Source organism: Ornithorhynchus anatinus, chromosome 4 (genome assembly GCF_004115215.2).
Source record: "Ornithorhynchus anatinus isolate Pmale09 chromosome 4, mOrnAna1.pri.v4, whole genome shotgun sequence".
NCBI lineage: Eukaryota > Metazoa > Chordata > Mammalia > Monotremata > Ornithorhynchidae > Ornithorhynchus > Ornithorhynchus anatinus.
The window spans coordinates 90561452-90572317 of NC_041731.1; the positions used below are offsets into that span (position 1 = coordinate 90561452).

General features: G+C 43.0%; 1 long non-coding RNA gene across 1 annotated transcript in view; it reads left to right on the top strand.

Moving 5' to 3' along the window:
* LOC120638368 overlaps positions 1–3959 on the top strand; it is a 51260-nt gene extending 47301 nt beyond the window's left edge. The window contains exon 4 of the long non-coding RNA XR_005659998.1: positions 3675–3959. This is a non-coding gene — a long non-coding RNA (uncharacterized LOC120638368). The remainder of the gene's footprint in view (positions 1–3674) is intronic.
* Positions 3960–10866: the final 6907 nt, after the last annotated feature.

A 10866-nucleotide genomic window follows, 5' to 3' on the forward strand; every position in this document is an offset into this window, starting at 1 on the left:
GTTGGTATTTGTTAAGCACTTACTATGATTAGAGCACTGTTTTAAGCGCTGGGGTAGATACGGGATAATCAGGTTGTCCCTCGTGAGGCTCATTGTCTTAATCCCTATTTTACAGATGAGGTAACTGAGGCCCAGAGAAGTTGTGACTTGCCCACAGTCACACAGCTGACTGGTGGCAGAGCCGGGATTCGAATCCATGACCTCTGACTCCCAAGCCCGGGCTCTTTCCAATGAGCTGCACTGCTTCTCACTCAAATCCAATTAATGGTGGTATTTGTTAAGCACTTACTATGTGCAAAGCACCGTTCTAAGCGCTGGGGTAGATACAAGGTGATCAGGTTCTCCCACTTGGGGCTCACAGTTTTAATCCCCATTTTACAGATGAGGTAACTGAGGCATAGAGAAGTTAAGTGACTTGCCCAAAGTCACACAGCTGTCAAGCGGCGGACACATGACCTCTGACTCCCAGGCCCAGGCTCTTTCTACTGAGCCACGCTGCATTTGATATTCACCGCACCCTCAGACATACAGCACCTGGGTTCTAATCCCAGCTCTGCCTGCTGTGTGACCTTGGGCAAATCACTTCACTTCTCTGTGCCTCCGTTCTCTTATCTGTAAAATAGGGATTGAGACTGTGAGCCCCACATTGGACAGGAACTGTGTCCAATACGATACTCCTCTATCTCTGTGCCTCAGTAACCTTATTTGTAAAATGGTGATTGAGACAGTGACCCCCACGTGGGACAGGTACTGTGTCCAACCTGATATGCTTGTATCCACCCCAGCATTTATTACAGTGCCTGGCACATAGTAAACACTTAACAAATATCACAATGATTAAATACCACCACATATCTGTAATTCATTTTAGTTTCTGACTCCCCTCATAGAATGTAAGTTCTTTTTTTTAAAAGAAAAGGTACTTATTAAGTGCTGACTATGTGCTAGGCACTGTTTAGGTGCAAGGATAAATACAAGCTTCTCAGGTTGGACACAGGTGGGCAGAGAATGTGTCTATCAGTCAGTCAGTCAATCATATTTATTGAGCACATATTGAGTGTTTACTCTTTGCAGAGCACTGTACTAAGCTCTTGGGAGAATAAAATATAACAGTGTAACAAGCACATTCCCTGCCCAAAGTGATCTTACAATCTAGACGAGGACAGACATTAATATAAATGAATGAAATTAAGGATATATATATAAGTGCTGTGGGCCTGGGAGGTGGATGAATAAAAGGAACACCTACTACTCCCTCTGTTCTACCCCCTTCTCTGCCCTGCAGCACTGGTGTACATTTGTACACATTTATTATTCTATTTATTTTATTAATGATTATATATATATATATGATTTTATTTATCTACCTGGATGCTATTGATGCCTGTCTACTTGTTTTGTTTTGTTGTCTGTCTCCCCCTTCTAGACTGTGAGCCCGTTGTTGGGTAGAGAAGCAGCATGGCTCAGTGGAAAGAGCATGGGCTTGAGAGTCATAGGACATGGGTTCGAATCCCAGCTCTGCCACTTGGCAGCTGTGTGACTGTGGGCAAGTCACAACTTCTCTGGGCCTCAGTTACCTCATCTGCAAAATGGGGATTAAGACTGTGAGCCTCACGTGGGACAACCTGATTACCCTGTGTCTACCCCAGTGTTTTTAGAACAGTACTCTGCACAAAGTAAGCTTTTAACAAATACCAACATTATTATTATTATTAGGAATTGTCTCTGTTGCCAAATTGTACTTTCCAAGTGCTTACTACAGTGCTCTGCACACAGTAAGCTCCCAGTAAATACGTTTGAATGAATGAATGAATGAATGAATGAATGAATGAATGAATGAATAAACGAGGTTAAGGTAGAGTGAGAAGGTTAGCATTAGAGGAATGAAGTGTAAGGGCTAGGTTGTATTCATTCATTCACTCAATAGTATTTATTGAGCGCTTACTATGTGCAGAGCACTGTACTAAGCGCTTGGAATGAACAAGTCGGCAACAGGTTGCCGGTTGTAGTAGTAGGAGGGTAAAGAGGTGAGGTAGGTGCCGGCAAGGTGCTTGCTTTTAAGCTGATGGTAAGGAGTATCTGTTGGATGTGGAGGTGGATGGGCAACCACTGGAGGTTCTTGAGGAATGTGGAAACATGTACTGAACATTTTTGCAAAAGAATGATCTGGGCAGCAGAGTGAAGTATGGATGGGAGTCGAGGGAGACAGGAGGCAAGGAGATTAGCAAGGAGATGTACAATAATCAAGGCTAGATAGGATAAATGTTTGGATTAACAAAATAATAGTGGATGGAGAGGAAAGAATGGATTTAGTGATGTTGTGAAGGTGGAAACGATAGAATTTAGTGATGGAATGAAAATGTGGGTTGAATGAGAGAGAGGAGTCAAGGATAATGCCAAGGTTACAGGCTTGTGAGACAGGAAGGAGGGTGGTGCTGTCTACAGTGATGGGAAAGTAAGGGGAAGGACAGGGATTGGAAAGGAAGATAAAAAGTTCTATTTTTGACATGTTAAGTTTCGGGTGACAGCAGGACATGCAAGTAGAGATGTCTCGAAGGCAGGAAGAAATGTGAGACTGCAGAGAAGGAGAGAGAGCAGTGCTGGAGATTACATTCGGGAATCATCTGCGTAGAGATGGTAGTTGAAGCCTTGGGAGTGAATGAGTTCTCCAAGGGAGTAGGTGTTGATGGAGAACAGAAGAGGACTCAGAACTGAATCTTGAGGGACACCCACAGTTAGTGGGTAGGAGGCAGAAGAGGATCCAATGAAAGAGACTGAGAATGAGCAGCCAGAAAAATATGAGAACTAGCAGAGGACAGTGTCACTGAAGCCAAGTTGGATAGTGTTTCCAGGAGAAGGAGGTGGTCAACAGTGTTGAAGGCAGCTGAGAGGCTGAGGATGACTAGGATGGGGTAGAGGCCATTTGATCTGGCAAGAAGGAAATCATTCATAACCTCTGAGAGAGTGGTTTCTGTGGAGTGAATGGAATGGAAGCCAGACTGAAGGAGGGCAAGGAGAAAATTGGAGGAGAGGAACTTGAATCAGCAGATCTAGAGAAGTTGCTGAAGGAGTTTGGTCAGGAATGGTAGGAAGGAGATGGGGAGTAACTGGAGAGAGCCATGAAGTCAAAGGAGGGTTTTTTTTTTTAGGATAGGGAGACATGGGCACGTTTGGAAGCAGTGGGGGAGTAGCATTTGGAGAGCAAACGGTTGAAAATGGTGGTCAGGGAGGGAAGAAGGGTAGCTGTAAGTGTTTAAGTGTTTAGTAAGATGTGAAGGGGTGCATTCATATGTGCAGGTGTAGGAGATGGATTTTGAGAGAAGGCAGGAGATCTCCTCTAGAGATACTGCTGGGAAAGTTGGTAGACTGCAGAAGGAACAGGATGAGGAGGGGGTAGAAATGGGCAAGGGAAATTTTAAGGAGCAGTAATTCTCAAGGTTAGTGTTCAAGAGAGATGATAGCTACAGCCCATATATAAATAATTGGCCTAACATGAAATACAGAAGTAAAGTGGCCTAGGGGATAGAGCATGGGCCTGAGAGTATAACCCCAGCACACAGAGCAGTGTAGTAAGTGCTTCAGAGAGTACAATGTAACAATATTACAGACACATTCCCTGCCCACAACAAGCAATTGTATTAGTAGAATTTATTTGTTTTCACACATTTTTGCAGGTCACACCAAGTGCCATCAGAGGTCACGTTTTGGGAATGTCTGAGCTAGAAGGAACACTAATTTTAAGAGCCTATCATAAAGTTAATAAACATTAAAGCTCTGGTATTCATTAACTACTTTCACTGAAACAAGAACTATACCAACAACACCTTGGAACGCCACATGATTCCAGCAAAACAGAAAGTTTGAAAAATCTGTGGGAGACGTGCTGATCCATCTAAGGAACATGCTTGACCAGTTGCCAAAAATAAAAAGATCCAGGAACATGCAGGCCACCACCAAAATGATGATTTTTACTCATTCTTAAAGAAGCTATTTAGCTCCATACCCCCTTGCACAGCACCACTAAGGAGTACAGATGGATCCACCCGCATCACTGACAAAGAGGGAATCTTACACAGATGGTAAGAACACTAGGTTCTATGTTAACTGGACATATTTGCTAGCTGTCATTGGCCAGCGCAATGCTGATCTCCATTTCTCTTCCAGTTTTCAAGTCAGGTAAGCATTGAAAATCTTTTCATTACTTTCTCCCTCCCCTTCACACCAACTCATTTGCCCACCATCCTTCCATTTTTGGCTTCAGCAGCAGGATGGGGCTGGAGGAAGAGAATCAGGGGAGTCAAGAAGGATCCAAGCTTGAAGGAAGGGAATGGGGGGAGAACTGTTGAAGAAGAAAAATGTTTTCAATGGTTTGTCTGGGAGATATCAGGAAGTCACGAGGAGATGCTGGCCAAATACTGGAAGTGAATGTCCCCCTCTGACCCCTTGAATGCCTTCCACCAATGAGGAAGCCCTTTGAAAGCACAGAAGAACAGCCAAAAATATGAAGGGAAGATGTAGCTCCAACTTTGGAGGAATTAACTTCCACAGTGGAAGTCATGATCAGGGTAATGCTATCAGATGGTATTCCTGAAAAAAATCTTTCAAGGAGGAAAGATGTAATTCCATAGATGCCTATACAAACTCTTCCTCACCCATGAAGCACTGGAGAAATCTCACAGGACTTTGGAATCACATAGGCACTGCTGTATGACTTGTCATCCTGTCAGTTAATATGAATTGCTTTGCAATTGATTTGCCATGCTGGCCTGATAATAAACCAATAGAAAATTGAGGTTATGTAATAGCCTACCCCCAGACAAAGATTTTTAATGACAGAAAGACCTGAATTCTAATCCATTTGCCTGCTATAATAATAATAATGATGATGGTATTTATTAAGCACTTACTATGTGCCAGGAACTGTGCTAAGTGCGGAGACACTGCTATGTAACGTTGGGCAAGTCACTTAACTTATCTGTGCCTCAGTGACCTTATCTGTAAAATGGGGGTTAAGACTGAGAGCCCCATGTAGGACAGGGACTGCGTGCAACCTGATTAGTTGTATCTCACCCACCACTTAGTAAGTACTTAGCAAATACCATAAAAAACCCCCACAGAAATACCATAACCTTGGCAGAGCAGGTACAGTGATGCATGGAGAGACAAGGAAATGAACCGCTTGCTAAGCTTTTGTGAGCTGAAAAGAGGCATTACATCTCATATCAAGTTGAAGGTCTGTAATACTACAGTGGTGGTCAATCTTTCAAATGGCTGTGAGTCCTGAATCCAGTTTATTGAACAGTTTCAGCTGCATCACCTATGAACCATTCTCAACCTCTTAGGACAGGAGATTACTTCAGATGAATCCAGGAACATGGAGGCCTAACAGCAATGAAGCAATTCTCACAATAACACAGCTCTGCTGGGCAGTAGAGGTGAAGAAAGGGATGCTAGTAAGAAGTAAAAGAATGAGAATTGAAAGATAATGAGGTGCAGTGTCTCAAACAATGCAAGATAGACAATGAGCTGTTTTAAATTATATATTATAAATTATTCATTTATATTTAATGTCTGTCTCCCCCACTAGCCCATAAACTAGCTGTGGACAAGGAACGTGACTCCCAACACCAATGTATTATACTCTCCCAAGTGCTTATACAGAGCTCTGCACATAGTAAGTGATCAGTAAATACCACTGATAATAATAATGATTATTGGTACATCACAGCAGCAGGCTGACTAGCCAGCCTGGTGGGACCTTATCAAGAGAGGGATTTCTTTTCTGGCCTGGAGGATGGCTCAGTGGAAAGAGCACGGGCTTTGGAGTCAGGGCTCATGAGTTCGAATCCCAGCTCTGCCACTTGTCGGCTGTGTGACTGTGGGCAAGTCACTTAACTTCTCTGTGCCTCAGTTCCCTCATCTGTAAAATGGGGATTAAGACTGTGAGCCCCACGTGGGACAACCTGATTCCCCTATGTCTACCCCAGCGCTTAGAACAGTGCTCGGCACATAGTAAGCACTTAACAAATACTAACATTATTATTATTATTATTATTTGCAAAATTGAGATACCAAGAGGTAGGTTCAAAAATAGAAACAGGCTCTGTAAGATACAAAGGTATTAGAACAGTGAGGATCTGTGCTTACTTACAAAAAGTGTGACTAGAGCCCCTGTTGAACAAAGGCTTTTCAACGACAGTCATTCATTCATCCATTCAATCACATTTATGATTTACAGTGTGCTAAATGTACTGTACTAAGTGCTTCGGAGAGTACAGTACAACAGGAATTAGAGACATTCCCTGCCTAAAACAAGTTTACAGCCTAGAGGGCGAGACAGACATTAACATAAATAATAAATAAATTACAGATATGAACATAGTGCTGTGGGGCTGGGAGGGGGAATGAATAAAAGGAGCATGTCAGGATGACACAGAAGGGAATGGGAGATGAGGAAAGAAGGGTTTAGTCAGGGAAGGTCCCTTGGAGGAGATGTGGCTTTCCACCACTAACAGCATCGTCTCTGAAACTAAAGAATGGTAAATGGAATGAATTTACTTTAGATTTGGCTAAAGAACGTCCAAATCTCACCAAACTGTAGCTCCCTTTCCCCAACCCCCAAAAACCAAACAAACAGAATGTCCTAAGCAATTCAACAACCTTTGAATTTTCATATGATTTTCTAGGAGATCAGAAAAGCAACTTCCTTTTTTGGCATTGCTGTTTTCATTCTTGTTATTATTATTGTATTTGTTAAATGCTTACTATGTACAGCACTATTCTGAGCCCTGGGGTAGATAAAAGTTAATCGGGTTGGACACCGTCCTTGTTCCACATGGGCTTCCAGTCTAAGGAAGAGGGAATAGGGTTTTGTTGTTTTGCTACTCTATACACTTGCCAGCAGGGTGGTATAAAATGTGGCACAGCTAGATTATATAATAAACTGATTGAACACAGAATTTGATCACCATACCTGAAACCCCCAATCTATTTCTAATTTGGTTCTCAATTTTTGGTTTCTGGGACAACTAAAAGTTACATTTAAAAGATTACCATTTGTTTTCATCTGATTGCTATTTCCCCATTTTTTGCCTTGGAACATTCCTTACTTCATTATTATTGTTTCACTTCGGCTCTACTGCCTGCCGCCTGCTTCTGCTTGTGCTTTGTCACAGCTATGAAATTCAAAGCTTATGAAGTGACCAGATTTTACTAAAAAGGATAATGATAATAATTTTCTAGAGACTATCCCACCAGTATGGTTAAAGGTCAGGAGTATTTCCATTATTAATGATAACTGGTAGTCATTTGATTATTCAGTCCCTCCTCCCCAAACTGTCTCATTGGCAGGAAACCTGGCAGAATCTCAGCATGCTTGTCTTTTCATATAAAATGTATTAATTAAGGAAAAATGTCTGCATGAATTAACCCCAAGCCAGGAGTCAAAGTTAAGACTAAAACTCTGAACTCTGTTCCTCCAGTTCTGCCAGTTGCAATTAAAAGTTCAAAAAGGGGCTTCCAGGAAAATTTTTTCATATTATTTAAGCAACGATTTCAAGGTTAGAGCCCTAATTTCAGTCAAAATTATGGCATCTATTACGAGCTCGCTATGTGCCAAGCCCTACATGAAGTATCCGAGATAATAACTGTGGTATTTGTTAAGCGTTTACTATAAGCGCTAAGTACAGTTCTAAGCACTTAAGTAGCAGTGCTCTGCATGTAGTAAGCGCTCAATAAATATGATTGAATGAATATGAAAGGCACTATACTAAGCACCGGGGTGGATACAAGTAAATCAGGTTGGACACAGTCTCTGTTCCACATGGGGCTCGCAGTCTCAATCTCCTTTTTACAGATGAGAGCATCTGAGGCCCAGAGAAGTGAAGTGACTTGCCCAAGGTCATCCAGCAGACAAGTGGAAGAGCAGGGATTAGAACCCATGACCTTCTGACTCCCAGGCCCCTGCGCTATCCACTACTTCATGCTGCTTCCCAAGATAATTAGATGACACAGCCCCTTCCACACTGGGCTCCCGGTCTATGAGGAAGTTTTCTAGAAGAGGAAATGAAAGCACAGAGAGGGTAACTGGCCCAAGTACTACAGTGAATGCTTAATTTTAGTGTATTAAATGCTATGGGCACTCAATAAATGCCATTCTGACTATACAGGAGGCTGGTATCAAAACTGGGACTACAGAAAGGGTCTATTGATTTCCAGCCCCTGCTCTTGCCACTAGGCCATCCTGCCTCCTTAAGTTGGTTTCAGTGTTTCTAGTATTTGCTGCACATAATAGAATAAGGATTGGGATTTGGAGAAAAAAAGACACATCCTTAATTGGAGTTTAACTAGGTAAACCAATCAAACAAGGTGCATAGTCTCACTGTGGCAGGAGGTCATGTGGACTAATAATTGGCACAAATGAATGAGAATCAGTCAGCTTGTAGGGTTCTGTCCAACCTTAACAAATGCCATCATTATTATTTGTGATTTAAGTCAGTTCTTTTGTCTTCCTCGTGACAGCCAAACCAGTTAAAAATTAAGACAACATAAGACCTTGCTGAAAACGAGAAACTTTTCTAAAATGAACGTTACAGTCAAGGACAACCAAATCACACAACATATATTTGAGTGAATAGTAAGATTCAAAGTTGAGCTACTTCTTTTTTTTTCGTCTTTGACATCATCGTCTTTATTATCATTATCTGTATTTTCTGAGCACTTTCCATGTGAAGACCATTGTACTACGGGCTTGAAAGCATCCAATTAAATAAAGAGATATGATGTCTGCCCTAGAGGAGTTTATAGTTTATTTGTTTTCAATTAAATATTAGGCTCTCGGGAAGACCAATTTTGACATTTTCACTATATTCTTTCGTAGTGGCAATGTGAATGGAGATGAAATCCACCCAAAACAAGTTAGTCCTAAATTCCTCTGTGAATAACTTTGGTAAAAGAAATGTATTGTGAATGACAACGGGAATAAGGAAAATTCTGCCGAGGCACGCAATTCAAATAAGCCAGTAACTACTGTCAGGTAAAACTTCTGGAAATAATTAAGTCTTTTGCCCTTTTTTATGCCACCTAATTCACTCCTGGGAATGGAATTAAATCCGCATTGCAATTCCTTCCACTCTTTATCAATAAAGCAGGGGAAAAGTCTTCTCCATCGATACCTATAGTGTACCTAGGTGATTCACAATTTTTAGAAAAATAAAATAGCATTTTAGGATTACAATCAATGATTTACCTCAGAAAATCAACACCCCATGACCCTTTTTGTTCATTTAAATGTATTTATTGAGTGCTTACTGAGTGCAGAGCACTGTACTATGCACTTGGAAAGTGAAATTCAGCAATAACGAAAATCCCTGCCCACAACGGGCTTACATTCTAGAAGGGGACTTTGATTTTCTTCCATTCCACTGCCTAAACAGAAAAAGAAGCATGTTCCTAAGGAATAGAGTGATTTTTCTGACAGGACTTCCTTATCCTAATGCATAGAAACAAGTGTTGCTTTCAGAGCAAGTTCACGAGGGTTGTATTTTTGTCTAATCTGCTCTTCTCGCCCTTTGGTTAGTGGGAAAAGAAAAAAAAAACAGAAAGGTAACAGGTCCTTTTTCTCCCCATCTCTGCTACAAAACCTTTTTCCAGCATATTTGCTGGGCCAACCCTGAAGAGCAACAGTGACGATCCAATCCCTCCACCGTTGTGTTTCTCCTAACCCCACTGCTCCCGCCCAAACTGATGAACGGCCCTGGTCATGGCCACTGAATTTTGCTTTCACAGAAGGGAGCCGGGTAGGAAAAACAGTTCTGGGTAAACCCCCATTAGTTGAGTCTGATGTTTGCATGAACTTTTGAAAGAGTGTTCTTCTTCAAAGACAGTAAACCTCCCACAGGGAGGAGGCAGTCTATCACATGGATGCACAGCTAAAACCTCCTGGTAACTCAAAGTTGACCCAGTGAGAATAAACAGTTTGCATTCTAATATTCTTCTCAGAGAAATTTAGAGCCTGTTATTCAAAATGGATCGCTCATCCTAAGGCGAAGGGCATTTCCTAAGGCAAAGCCCAGAGAGTATCCATCCACCCCTGGTCTAACTAGAGACTCAGTTGGATCCCGGGTCTTCCCTGGGGCTCGGCAGGCTAATCCCAGGAGGGGCTGGAGACCCCCCAGCTCCCACTCCAGGAGCAACTGGCTCGATGGCATCAGGAGGTCGAGAAACAAGGCCTTCCTCCCTGGGCTAAGACCCTGTTGGACATCCTCCAGGGAGAGACTTCCCCCTCGCTCTCCTGTGGGGCTCCTGGGGCCACTGCTCCCTTCTTTCGCAGAAAACCGGGGAGCTCCGCCCTTCCCCTTCATCAGCAGCCACCGAGGGGCTGTTGCTTAGCCGCAACCTGGAATATGAGTCAACACTTCCCACTGCAGCTAATGAAACGTCTCCTGAAATACACACATATATACACTTCTCTCCCTCCCTCTCTCTCCCTCCATCTCCCCACCCCTTTCTCTCCTTCTCTTTCCCTCTCTCTCTCTCTCTCCCCACCCTTCTCTCCACCCCACTCTCTCTCTGTCTCCCTCCCTCTCTCTCTCTCTTTCCCTCTTTCTCCCTCTCCCCACTCCTTTCTCTCCTTCTCTTTACCTCCCTCTCTCCTTTCCTCTCTCTCCCTCCCTCTCTCCTTCTCTCCTTTCCTCTCTCTCCCTCCCTCTCTCCCTCTCCCCACCCCTCTCTCCCCTTCTCTCCCTCCTTCTCTCTTTCTCTCCCTCTCCCTCCCTCCCTTTCCCTCTTTCTCCCTCTCCCCACCCCTTTCACTCCCTCTCTCTCTTTCCCTCTCCCCCCCACCCCAATCTCCCTCCCTCTCCCCCC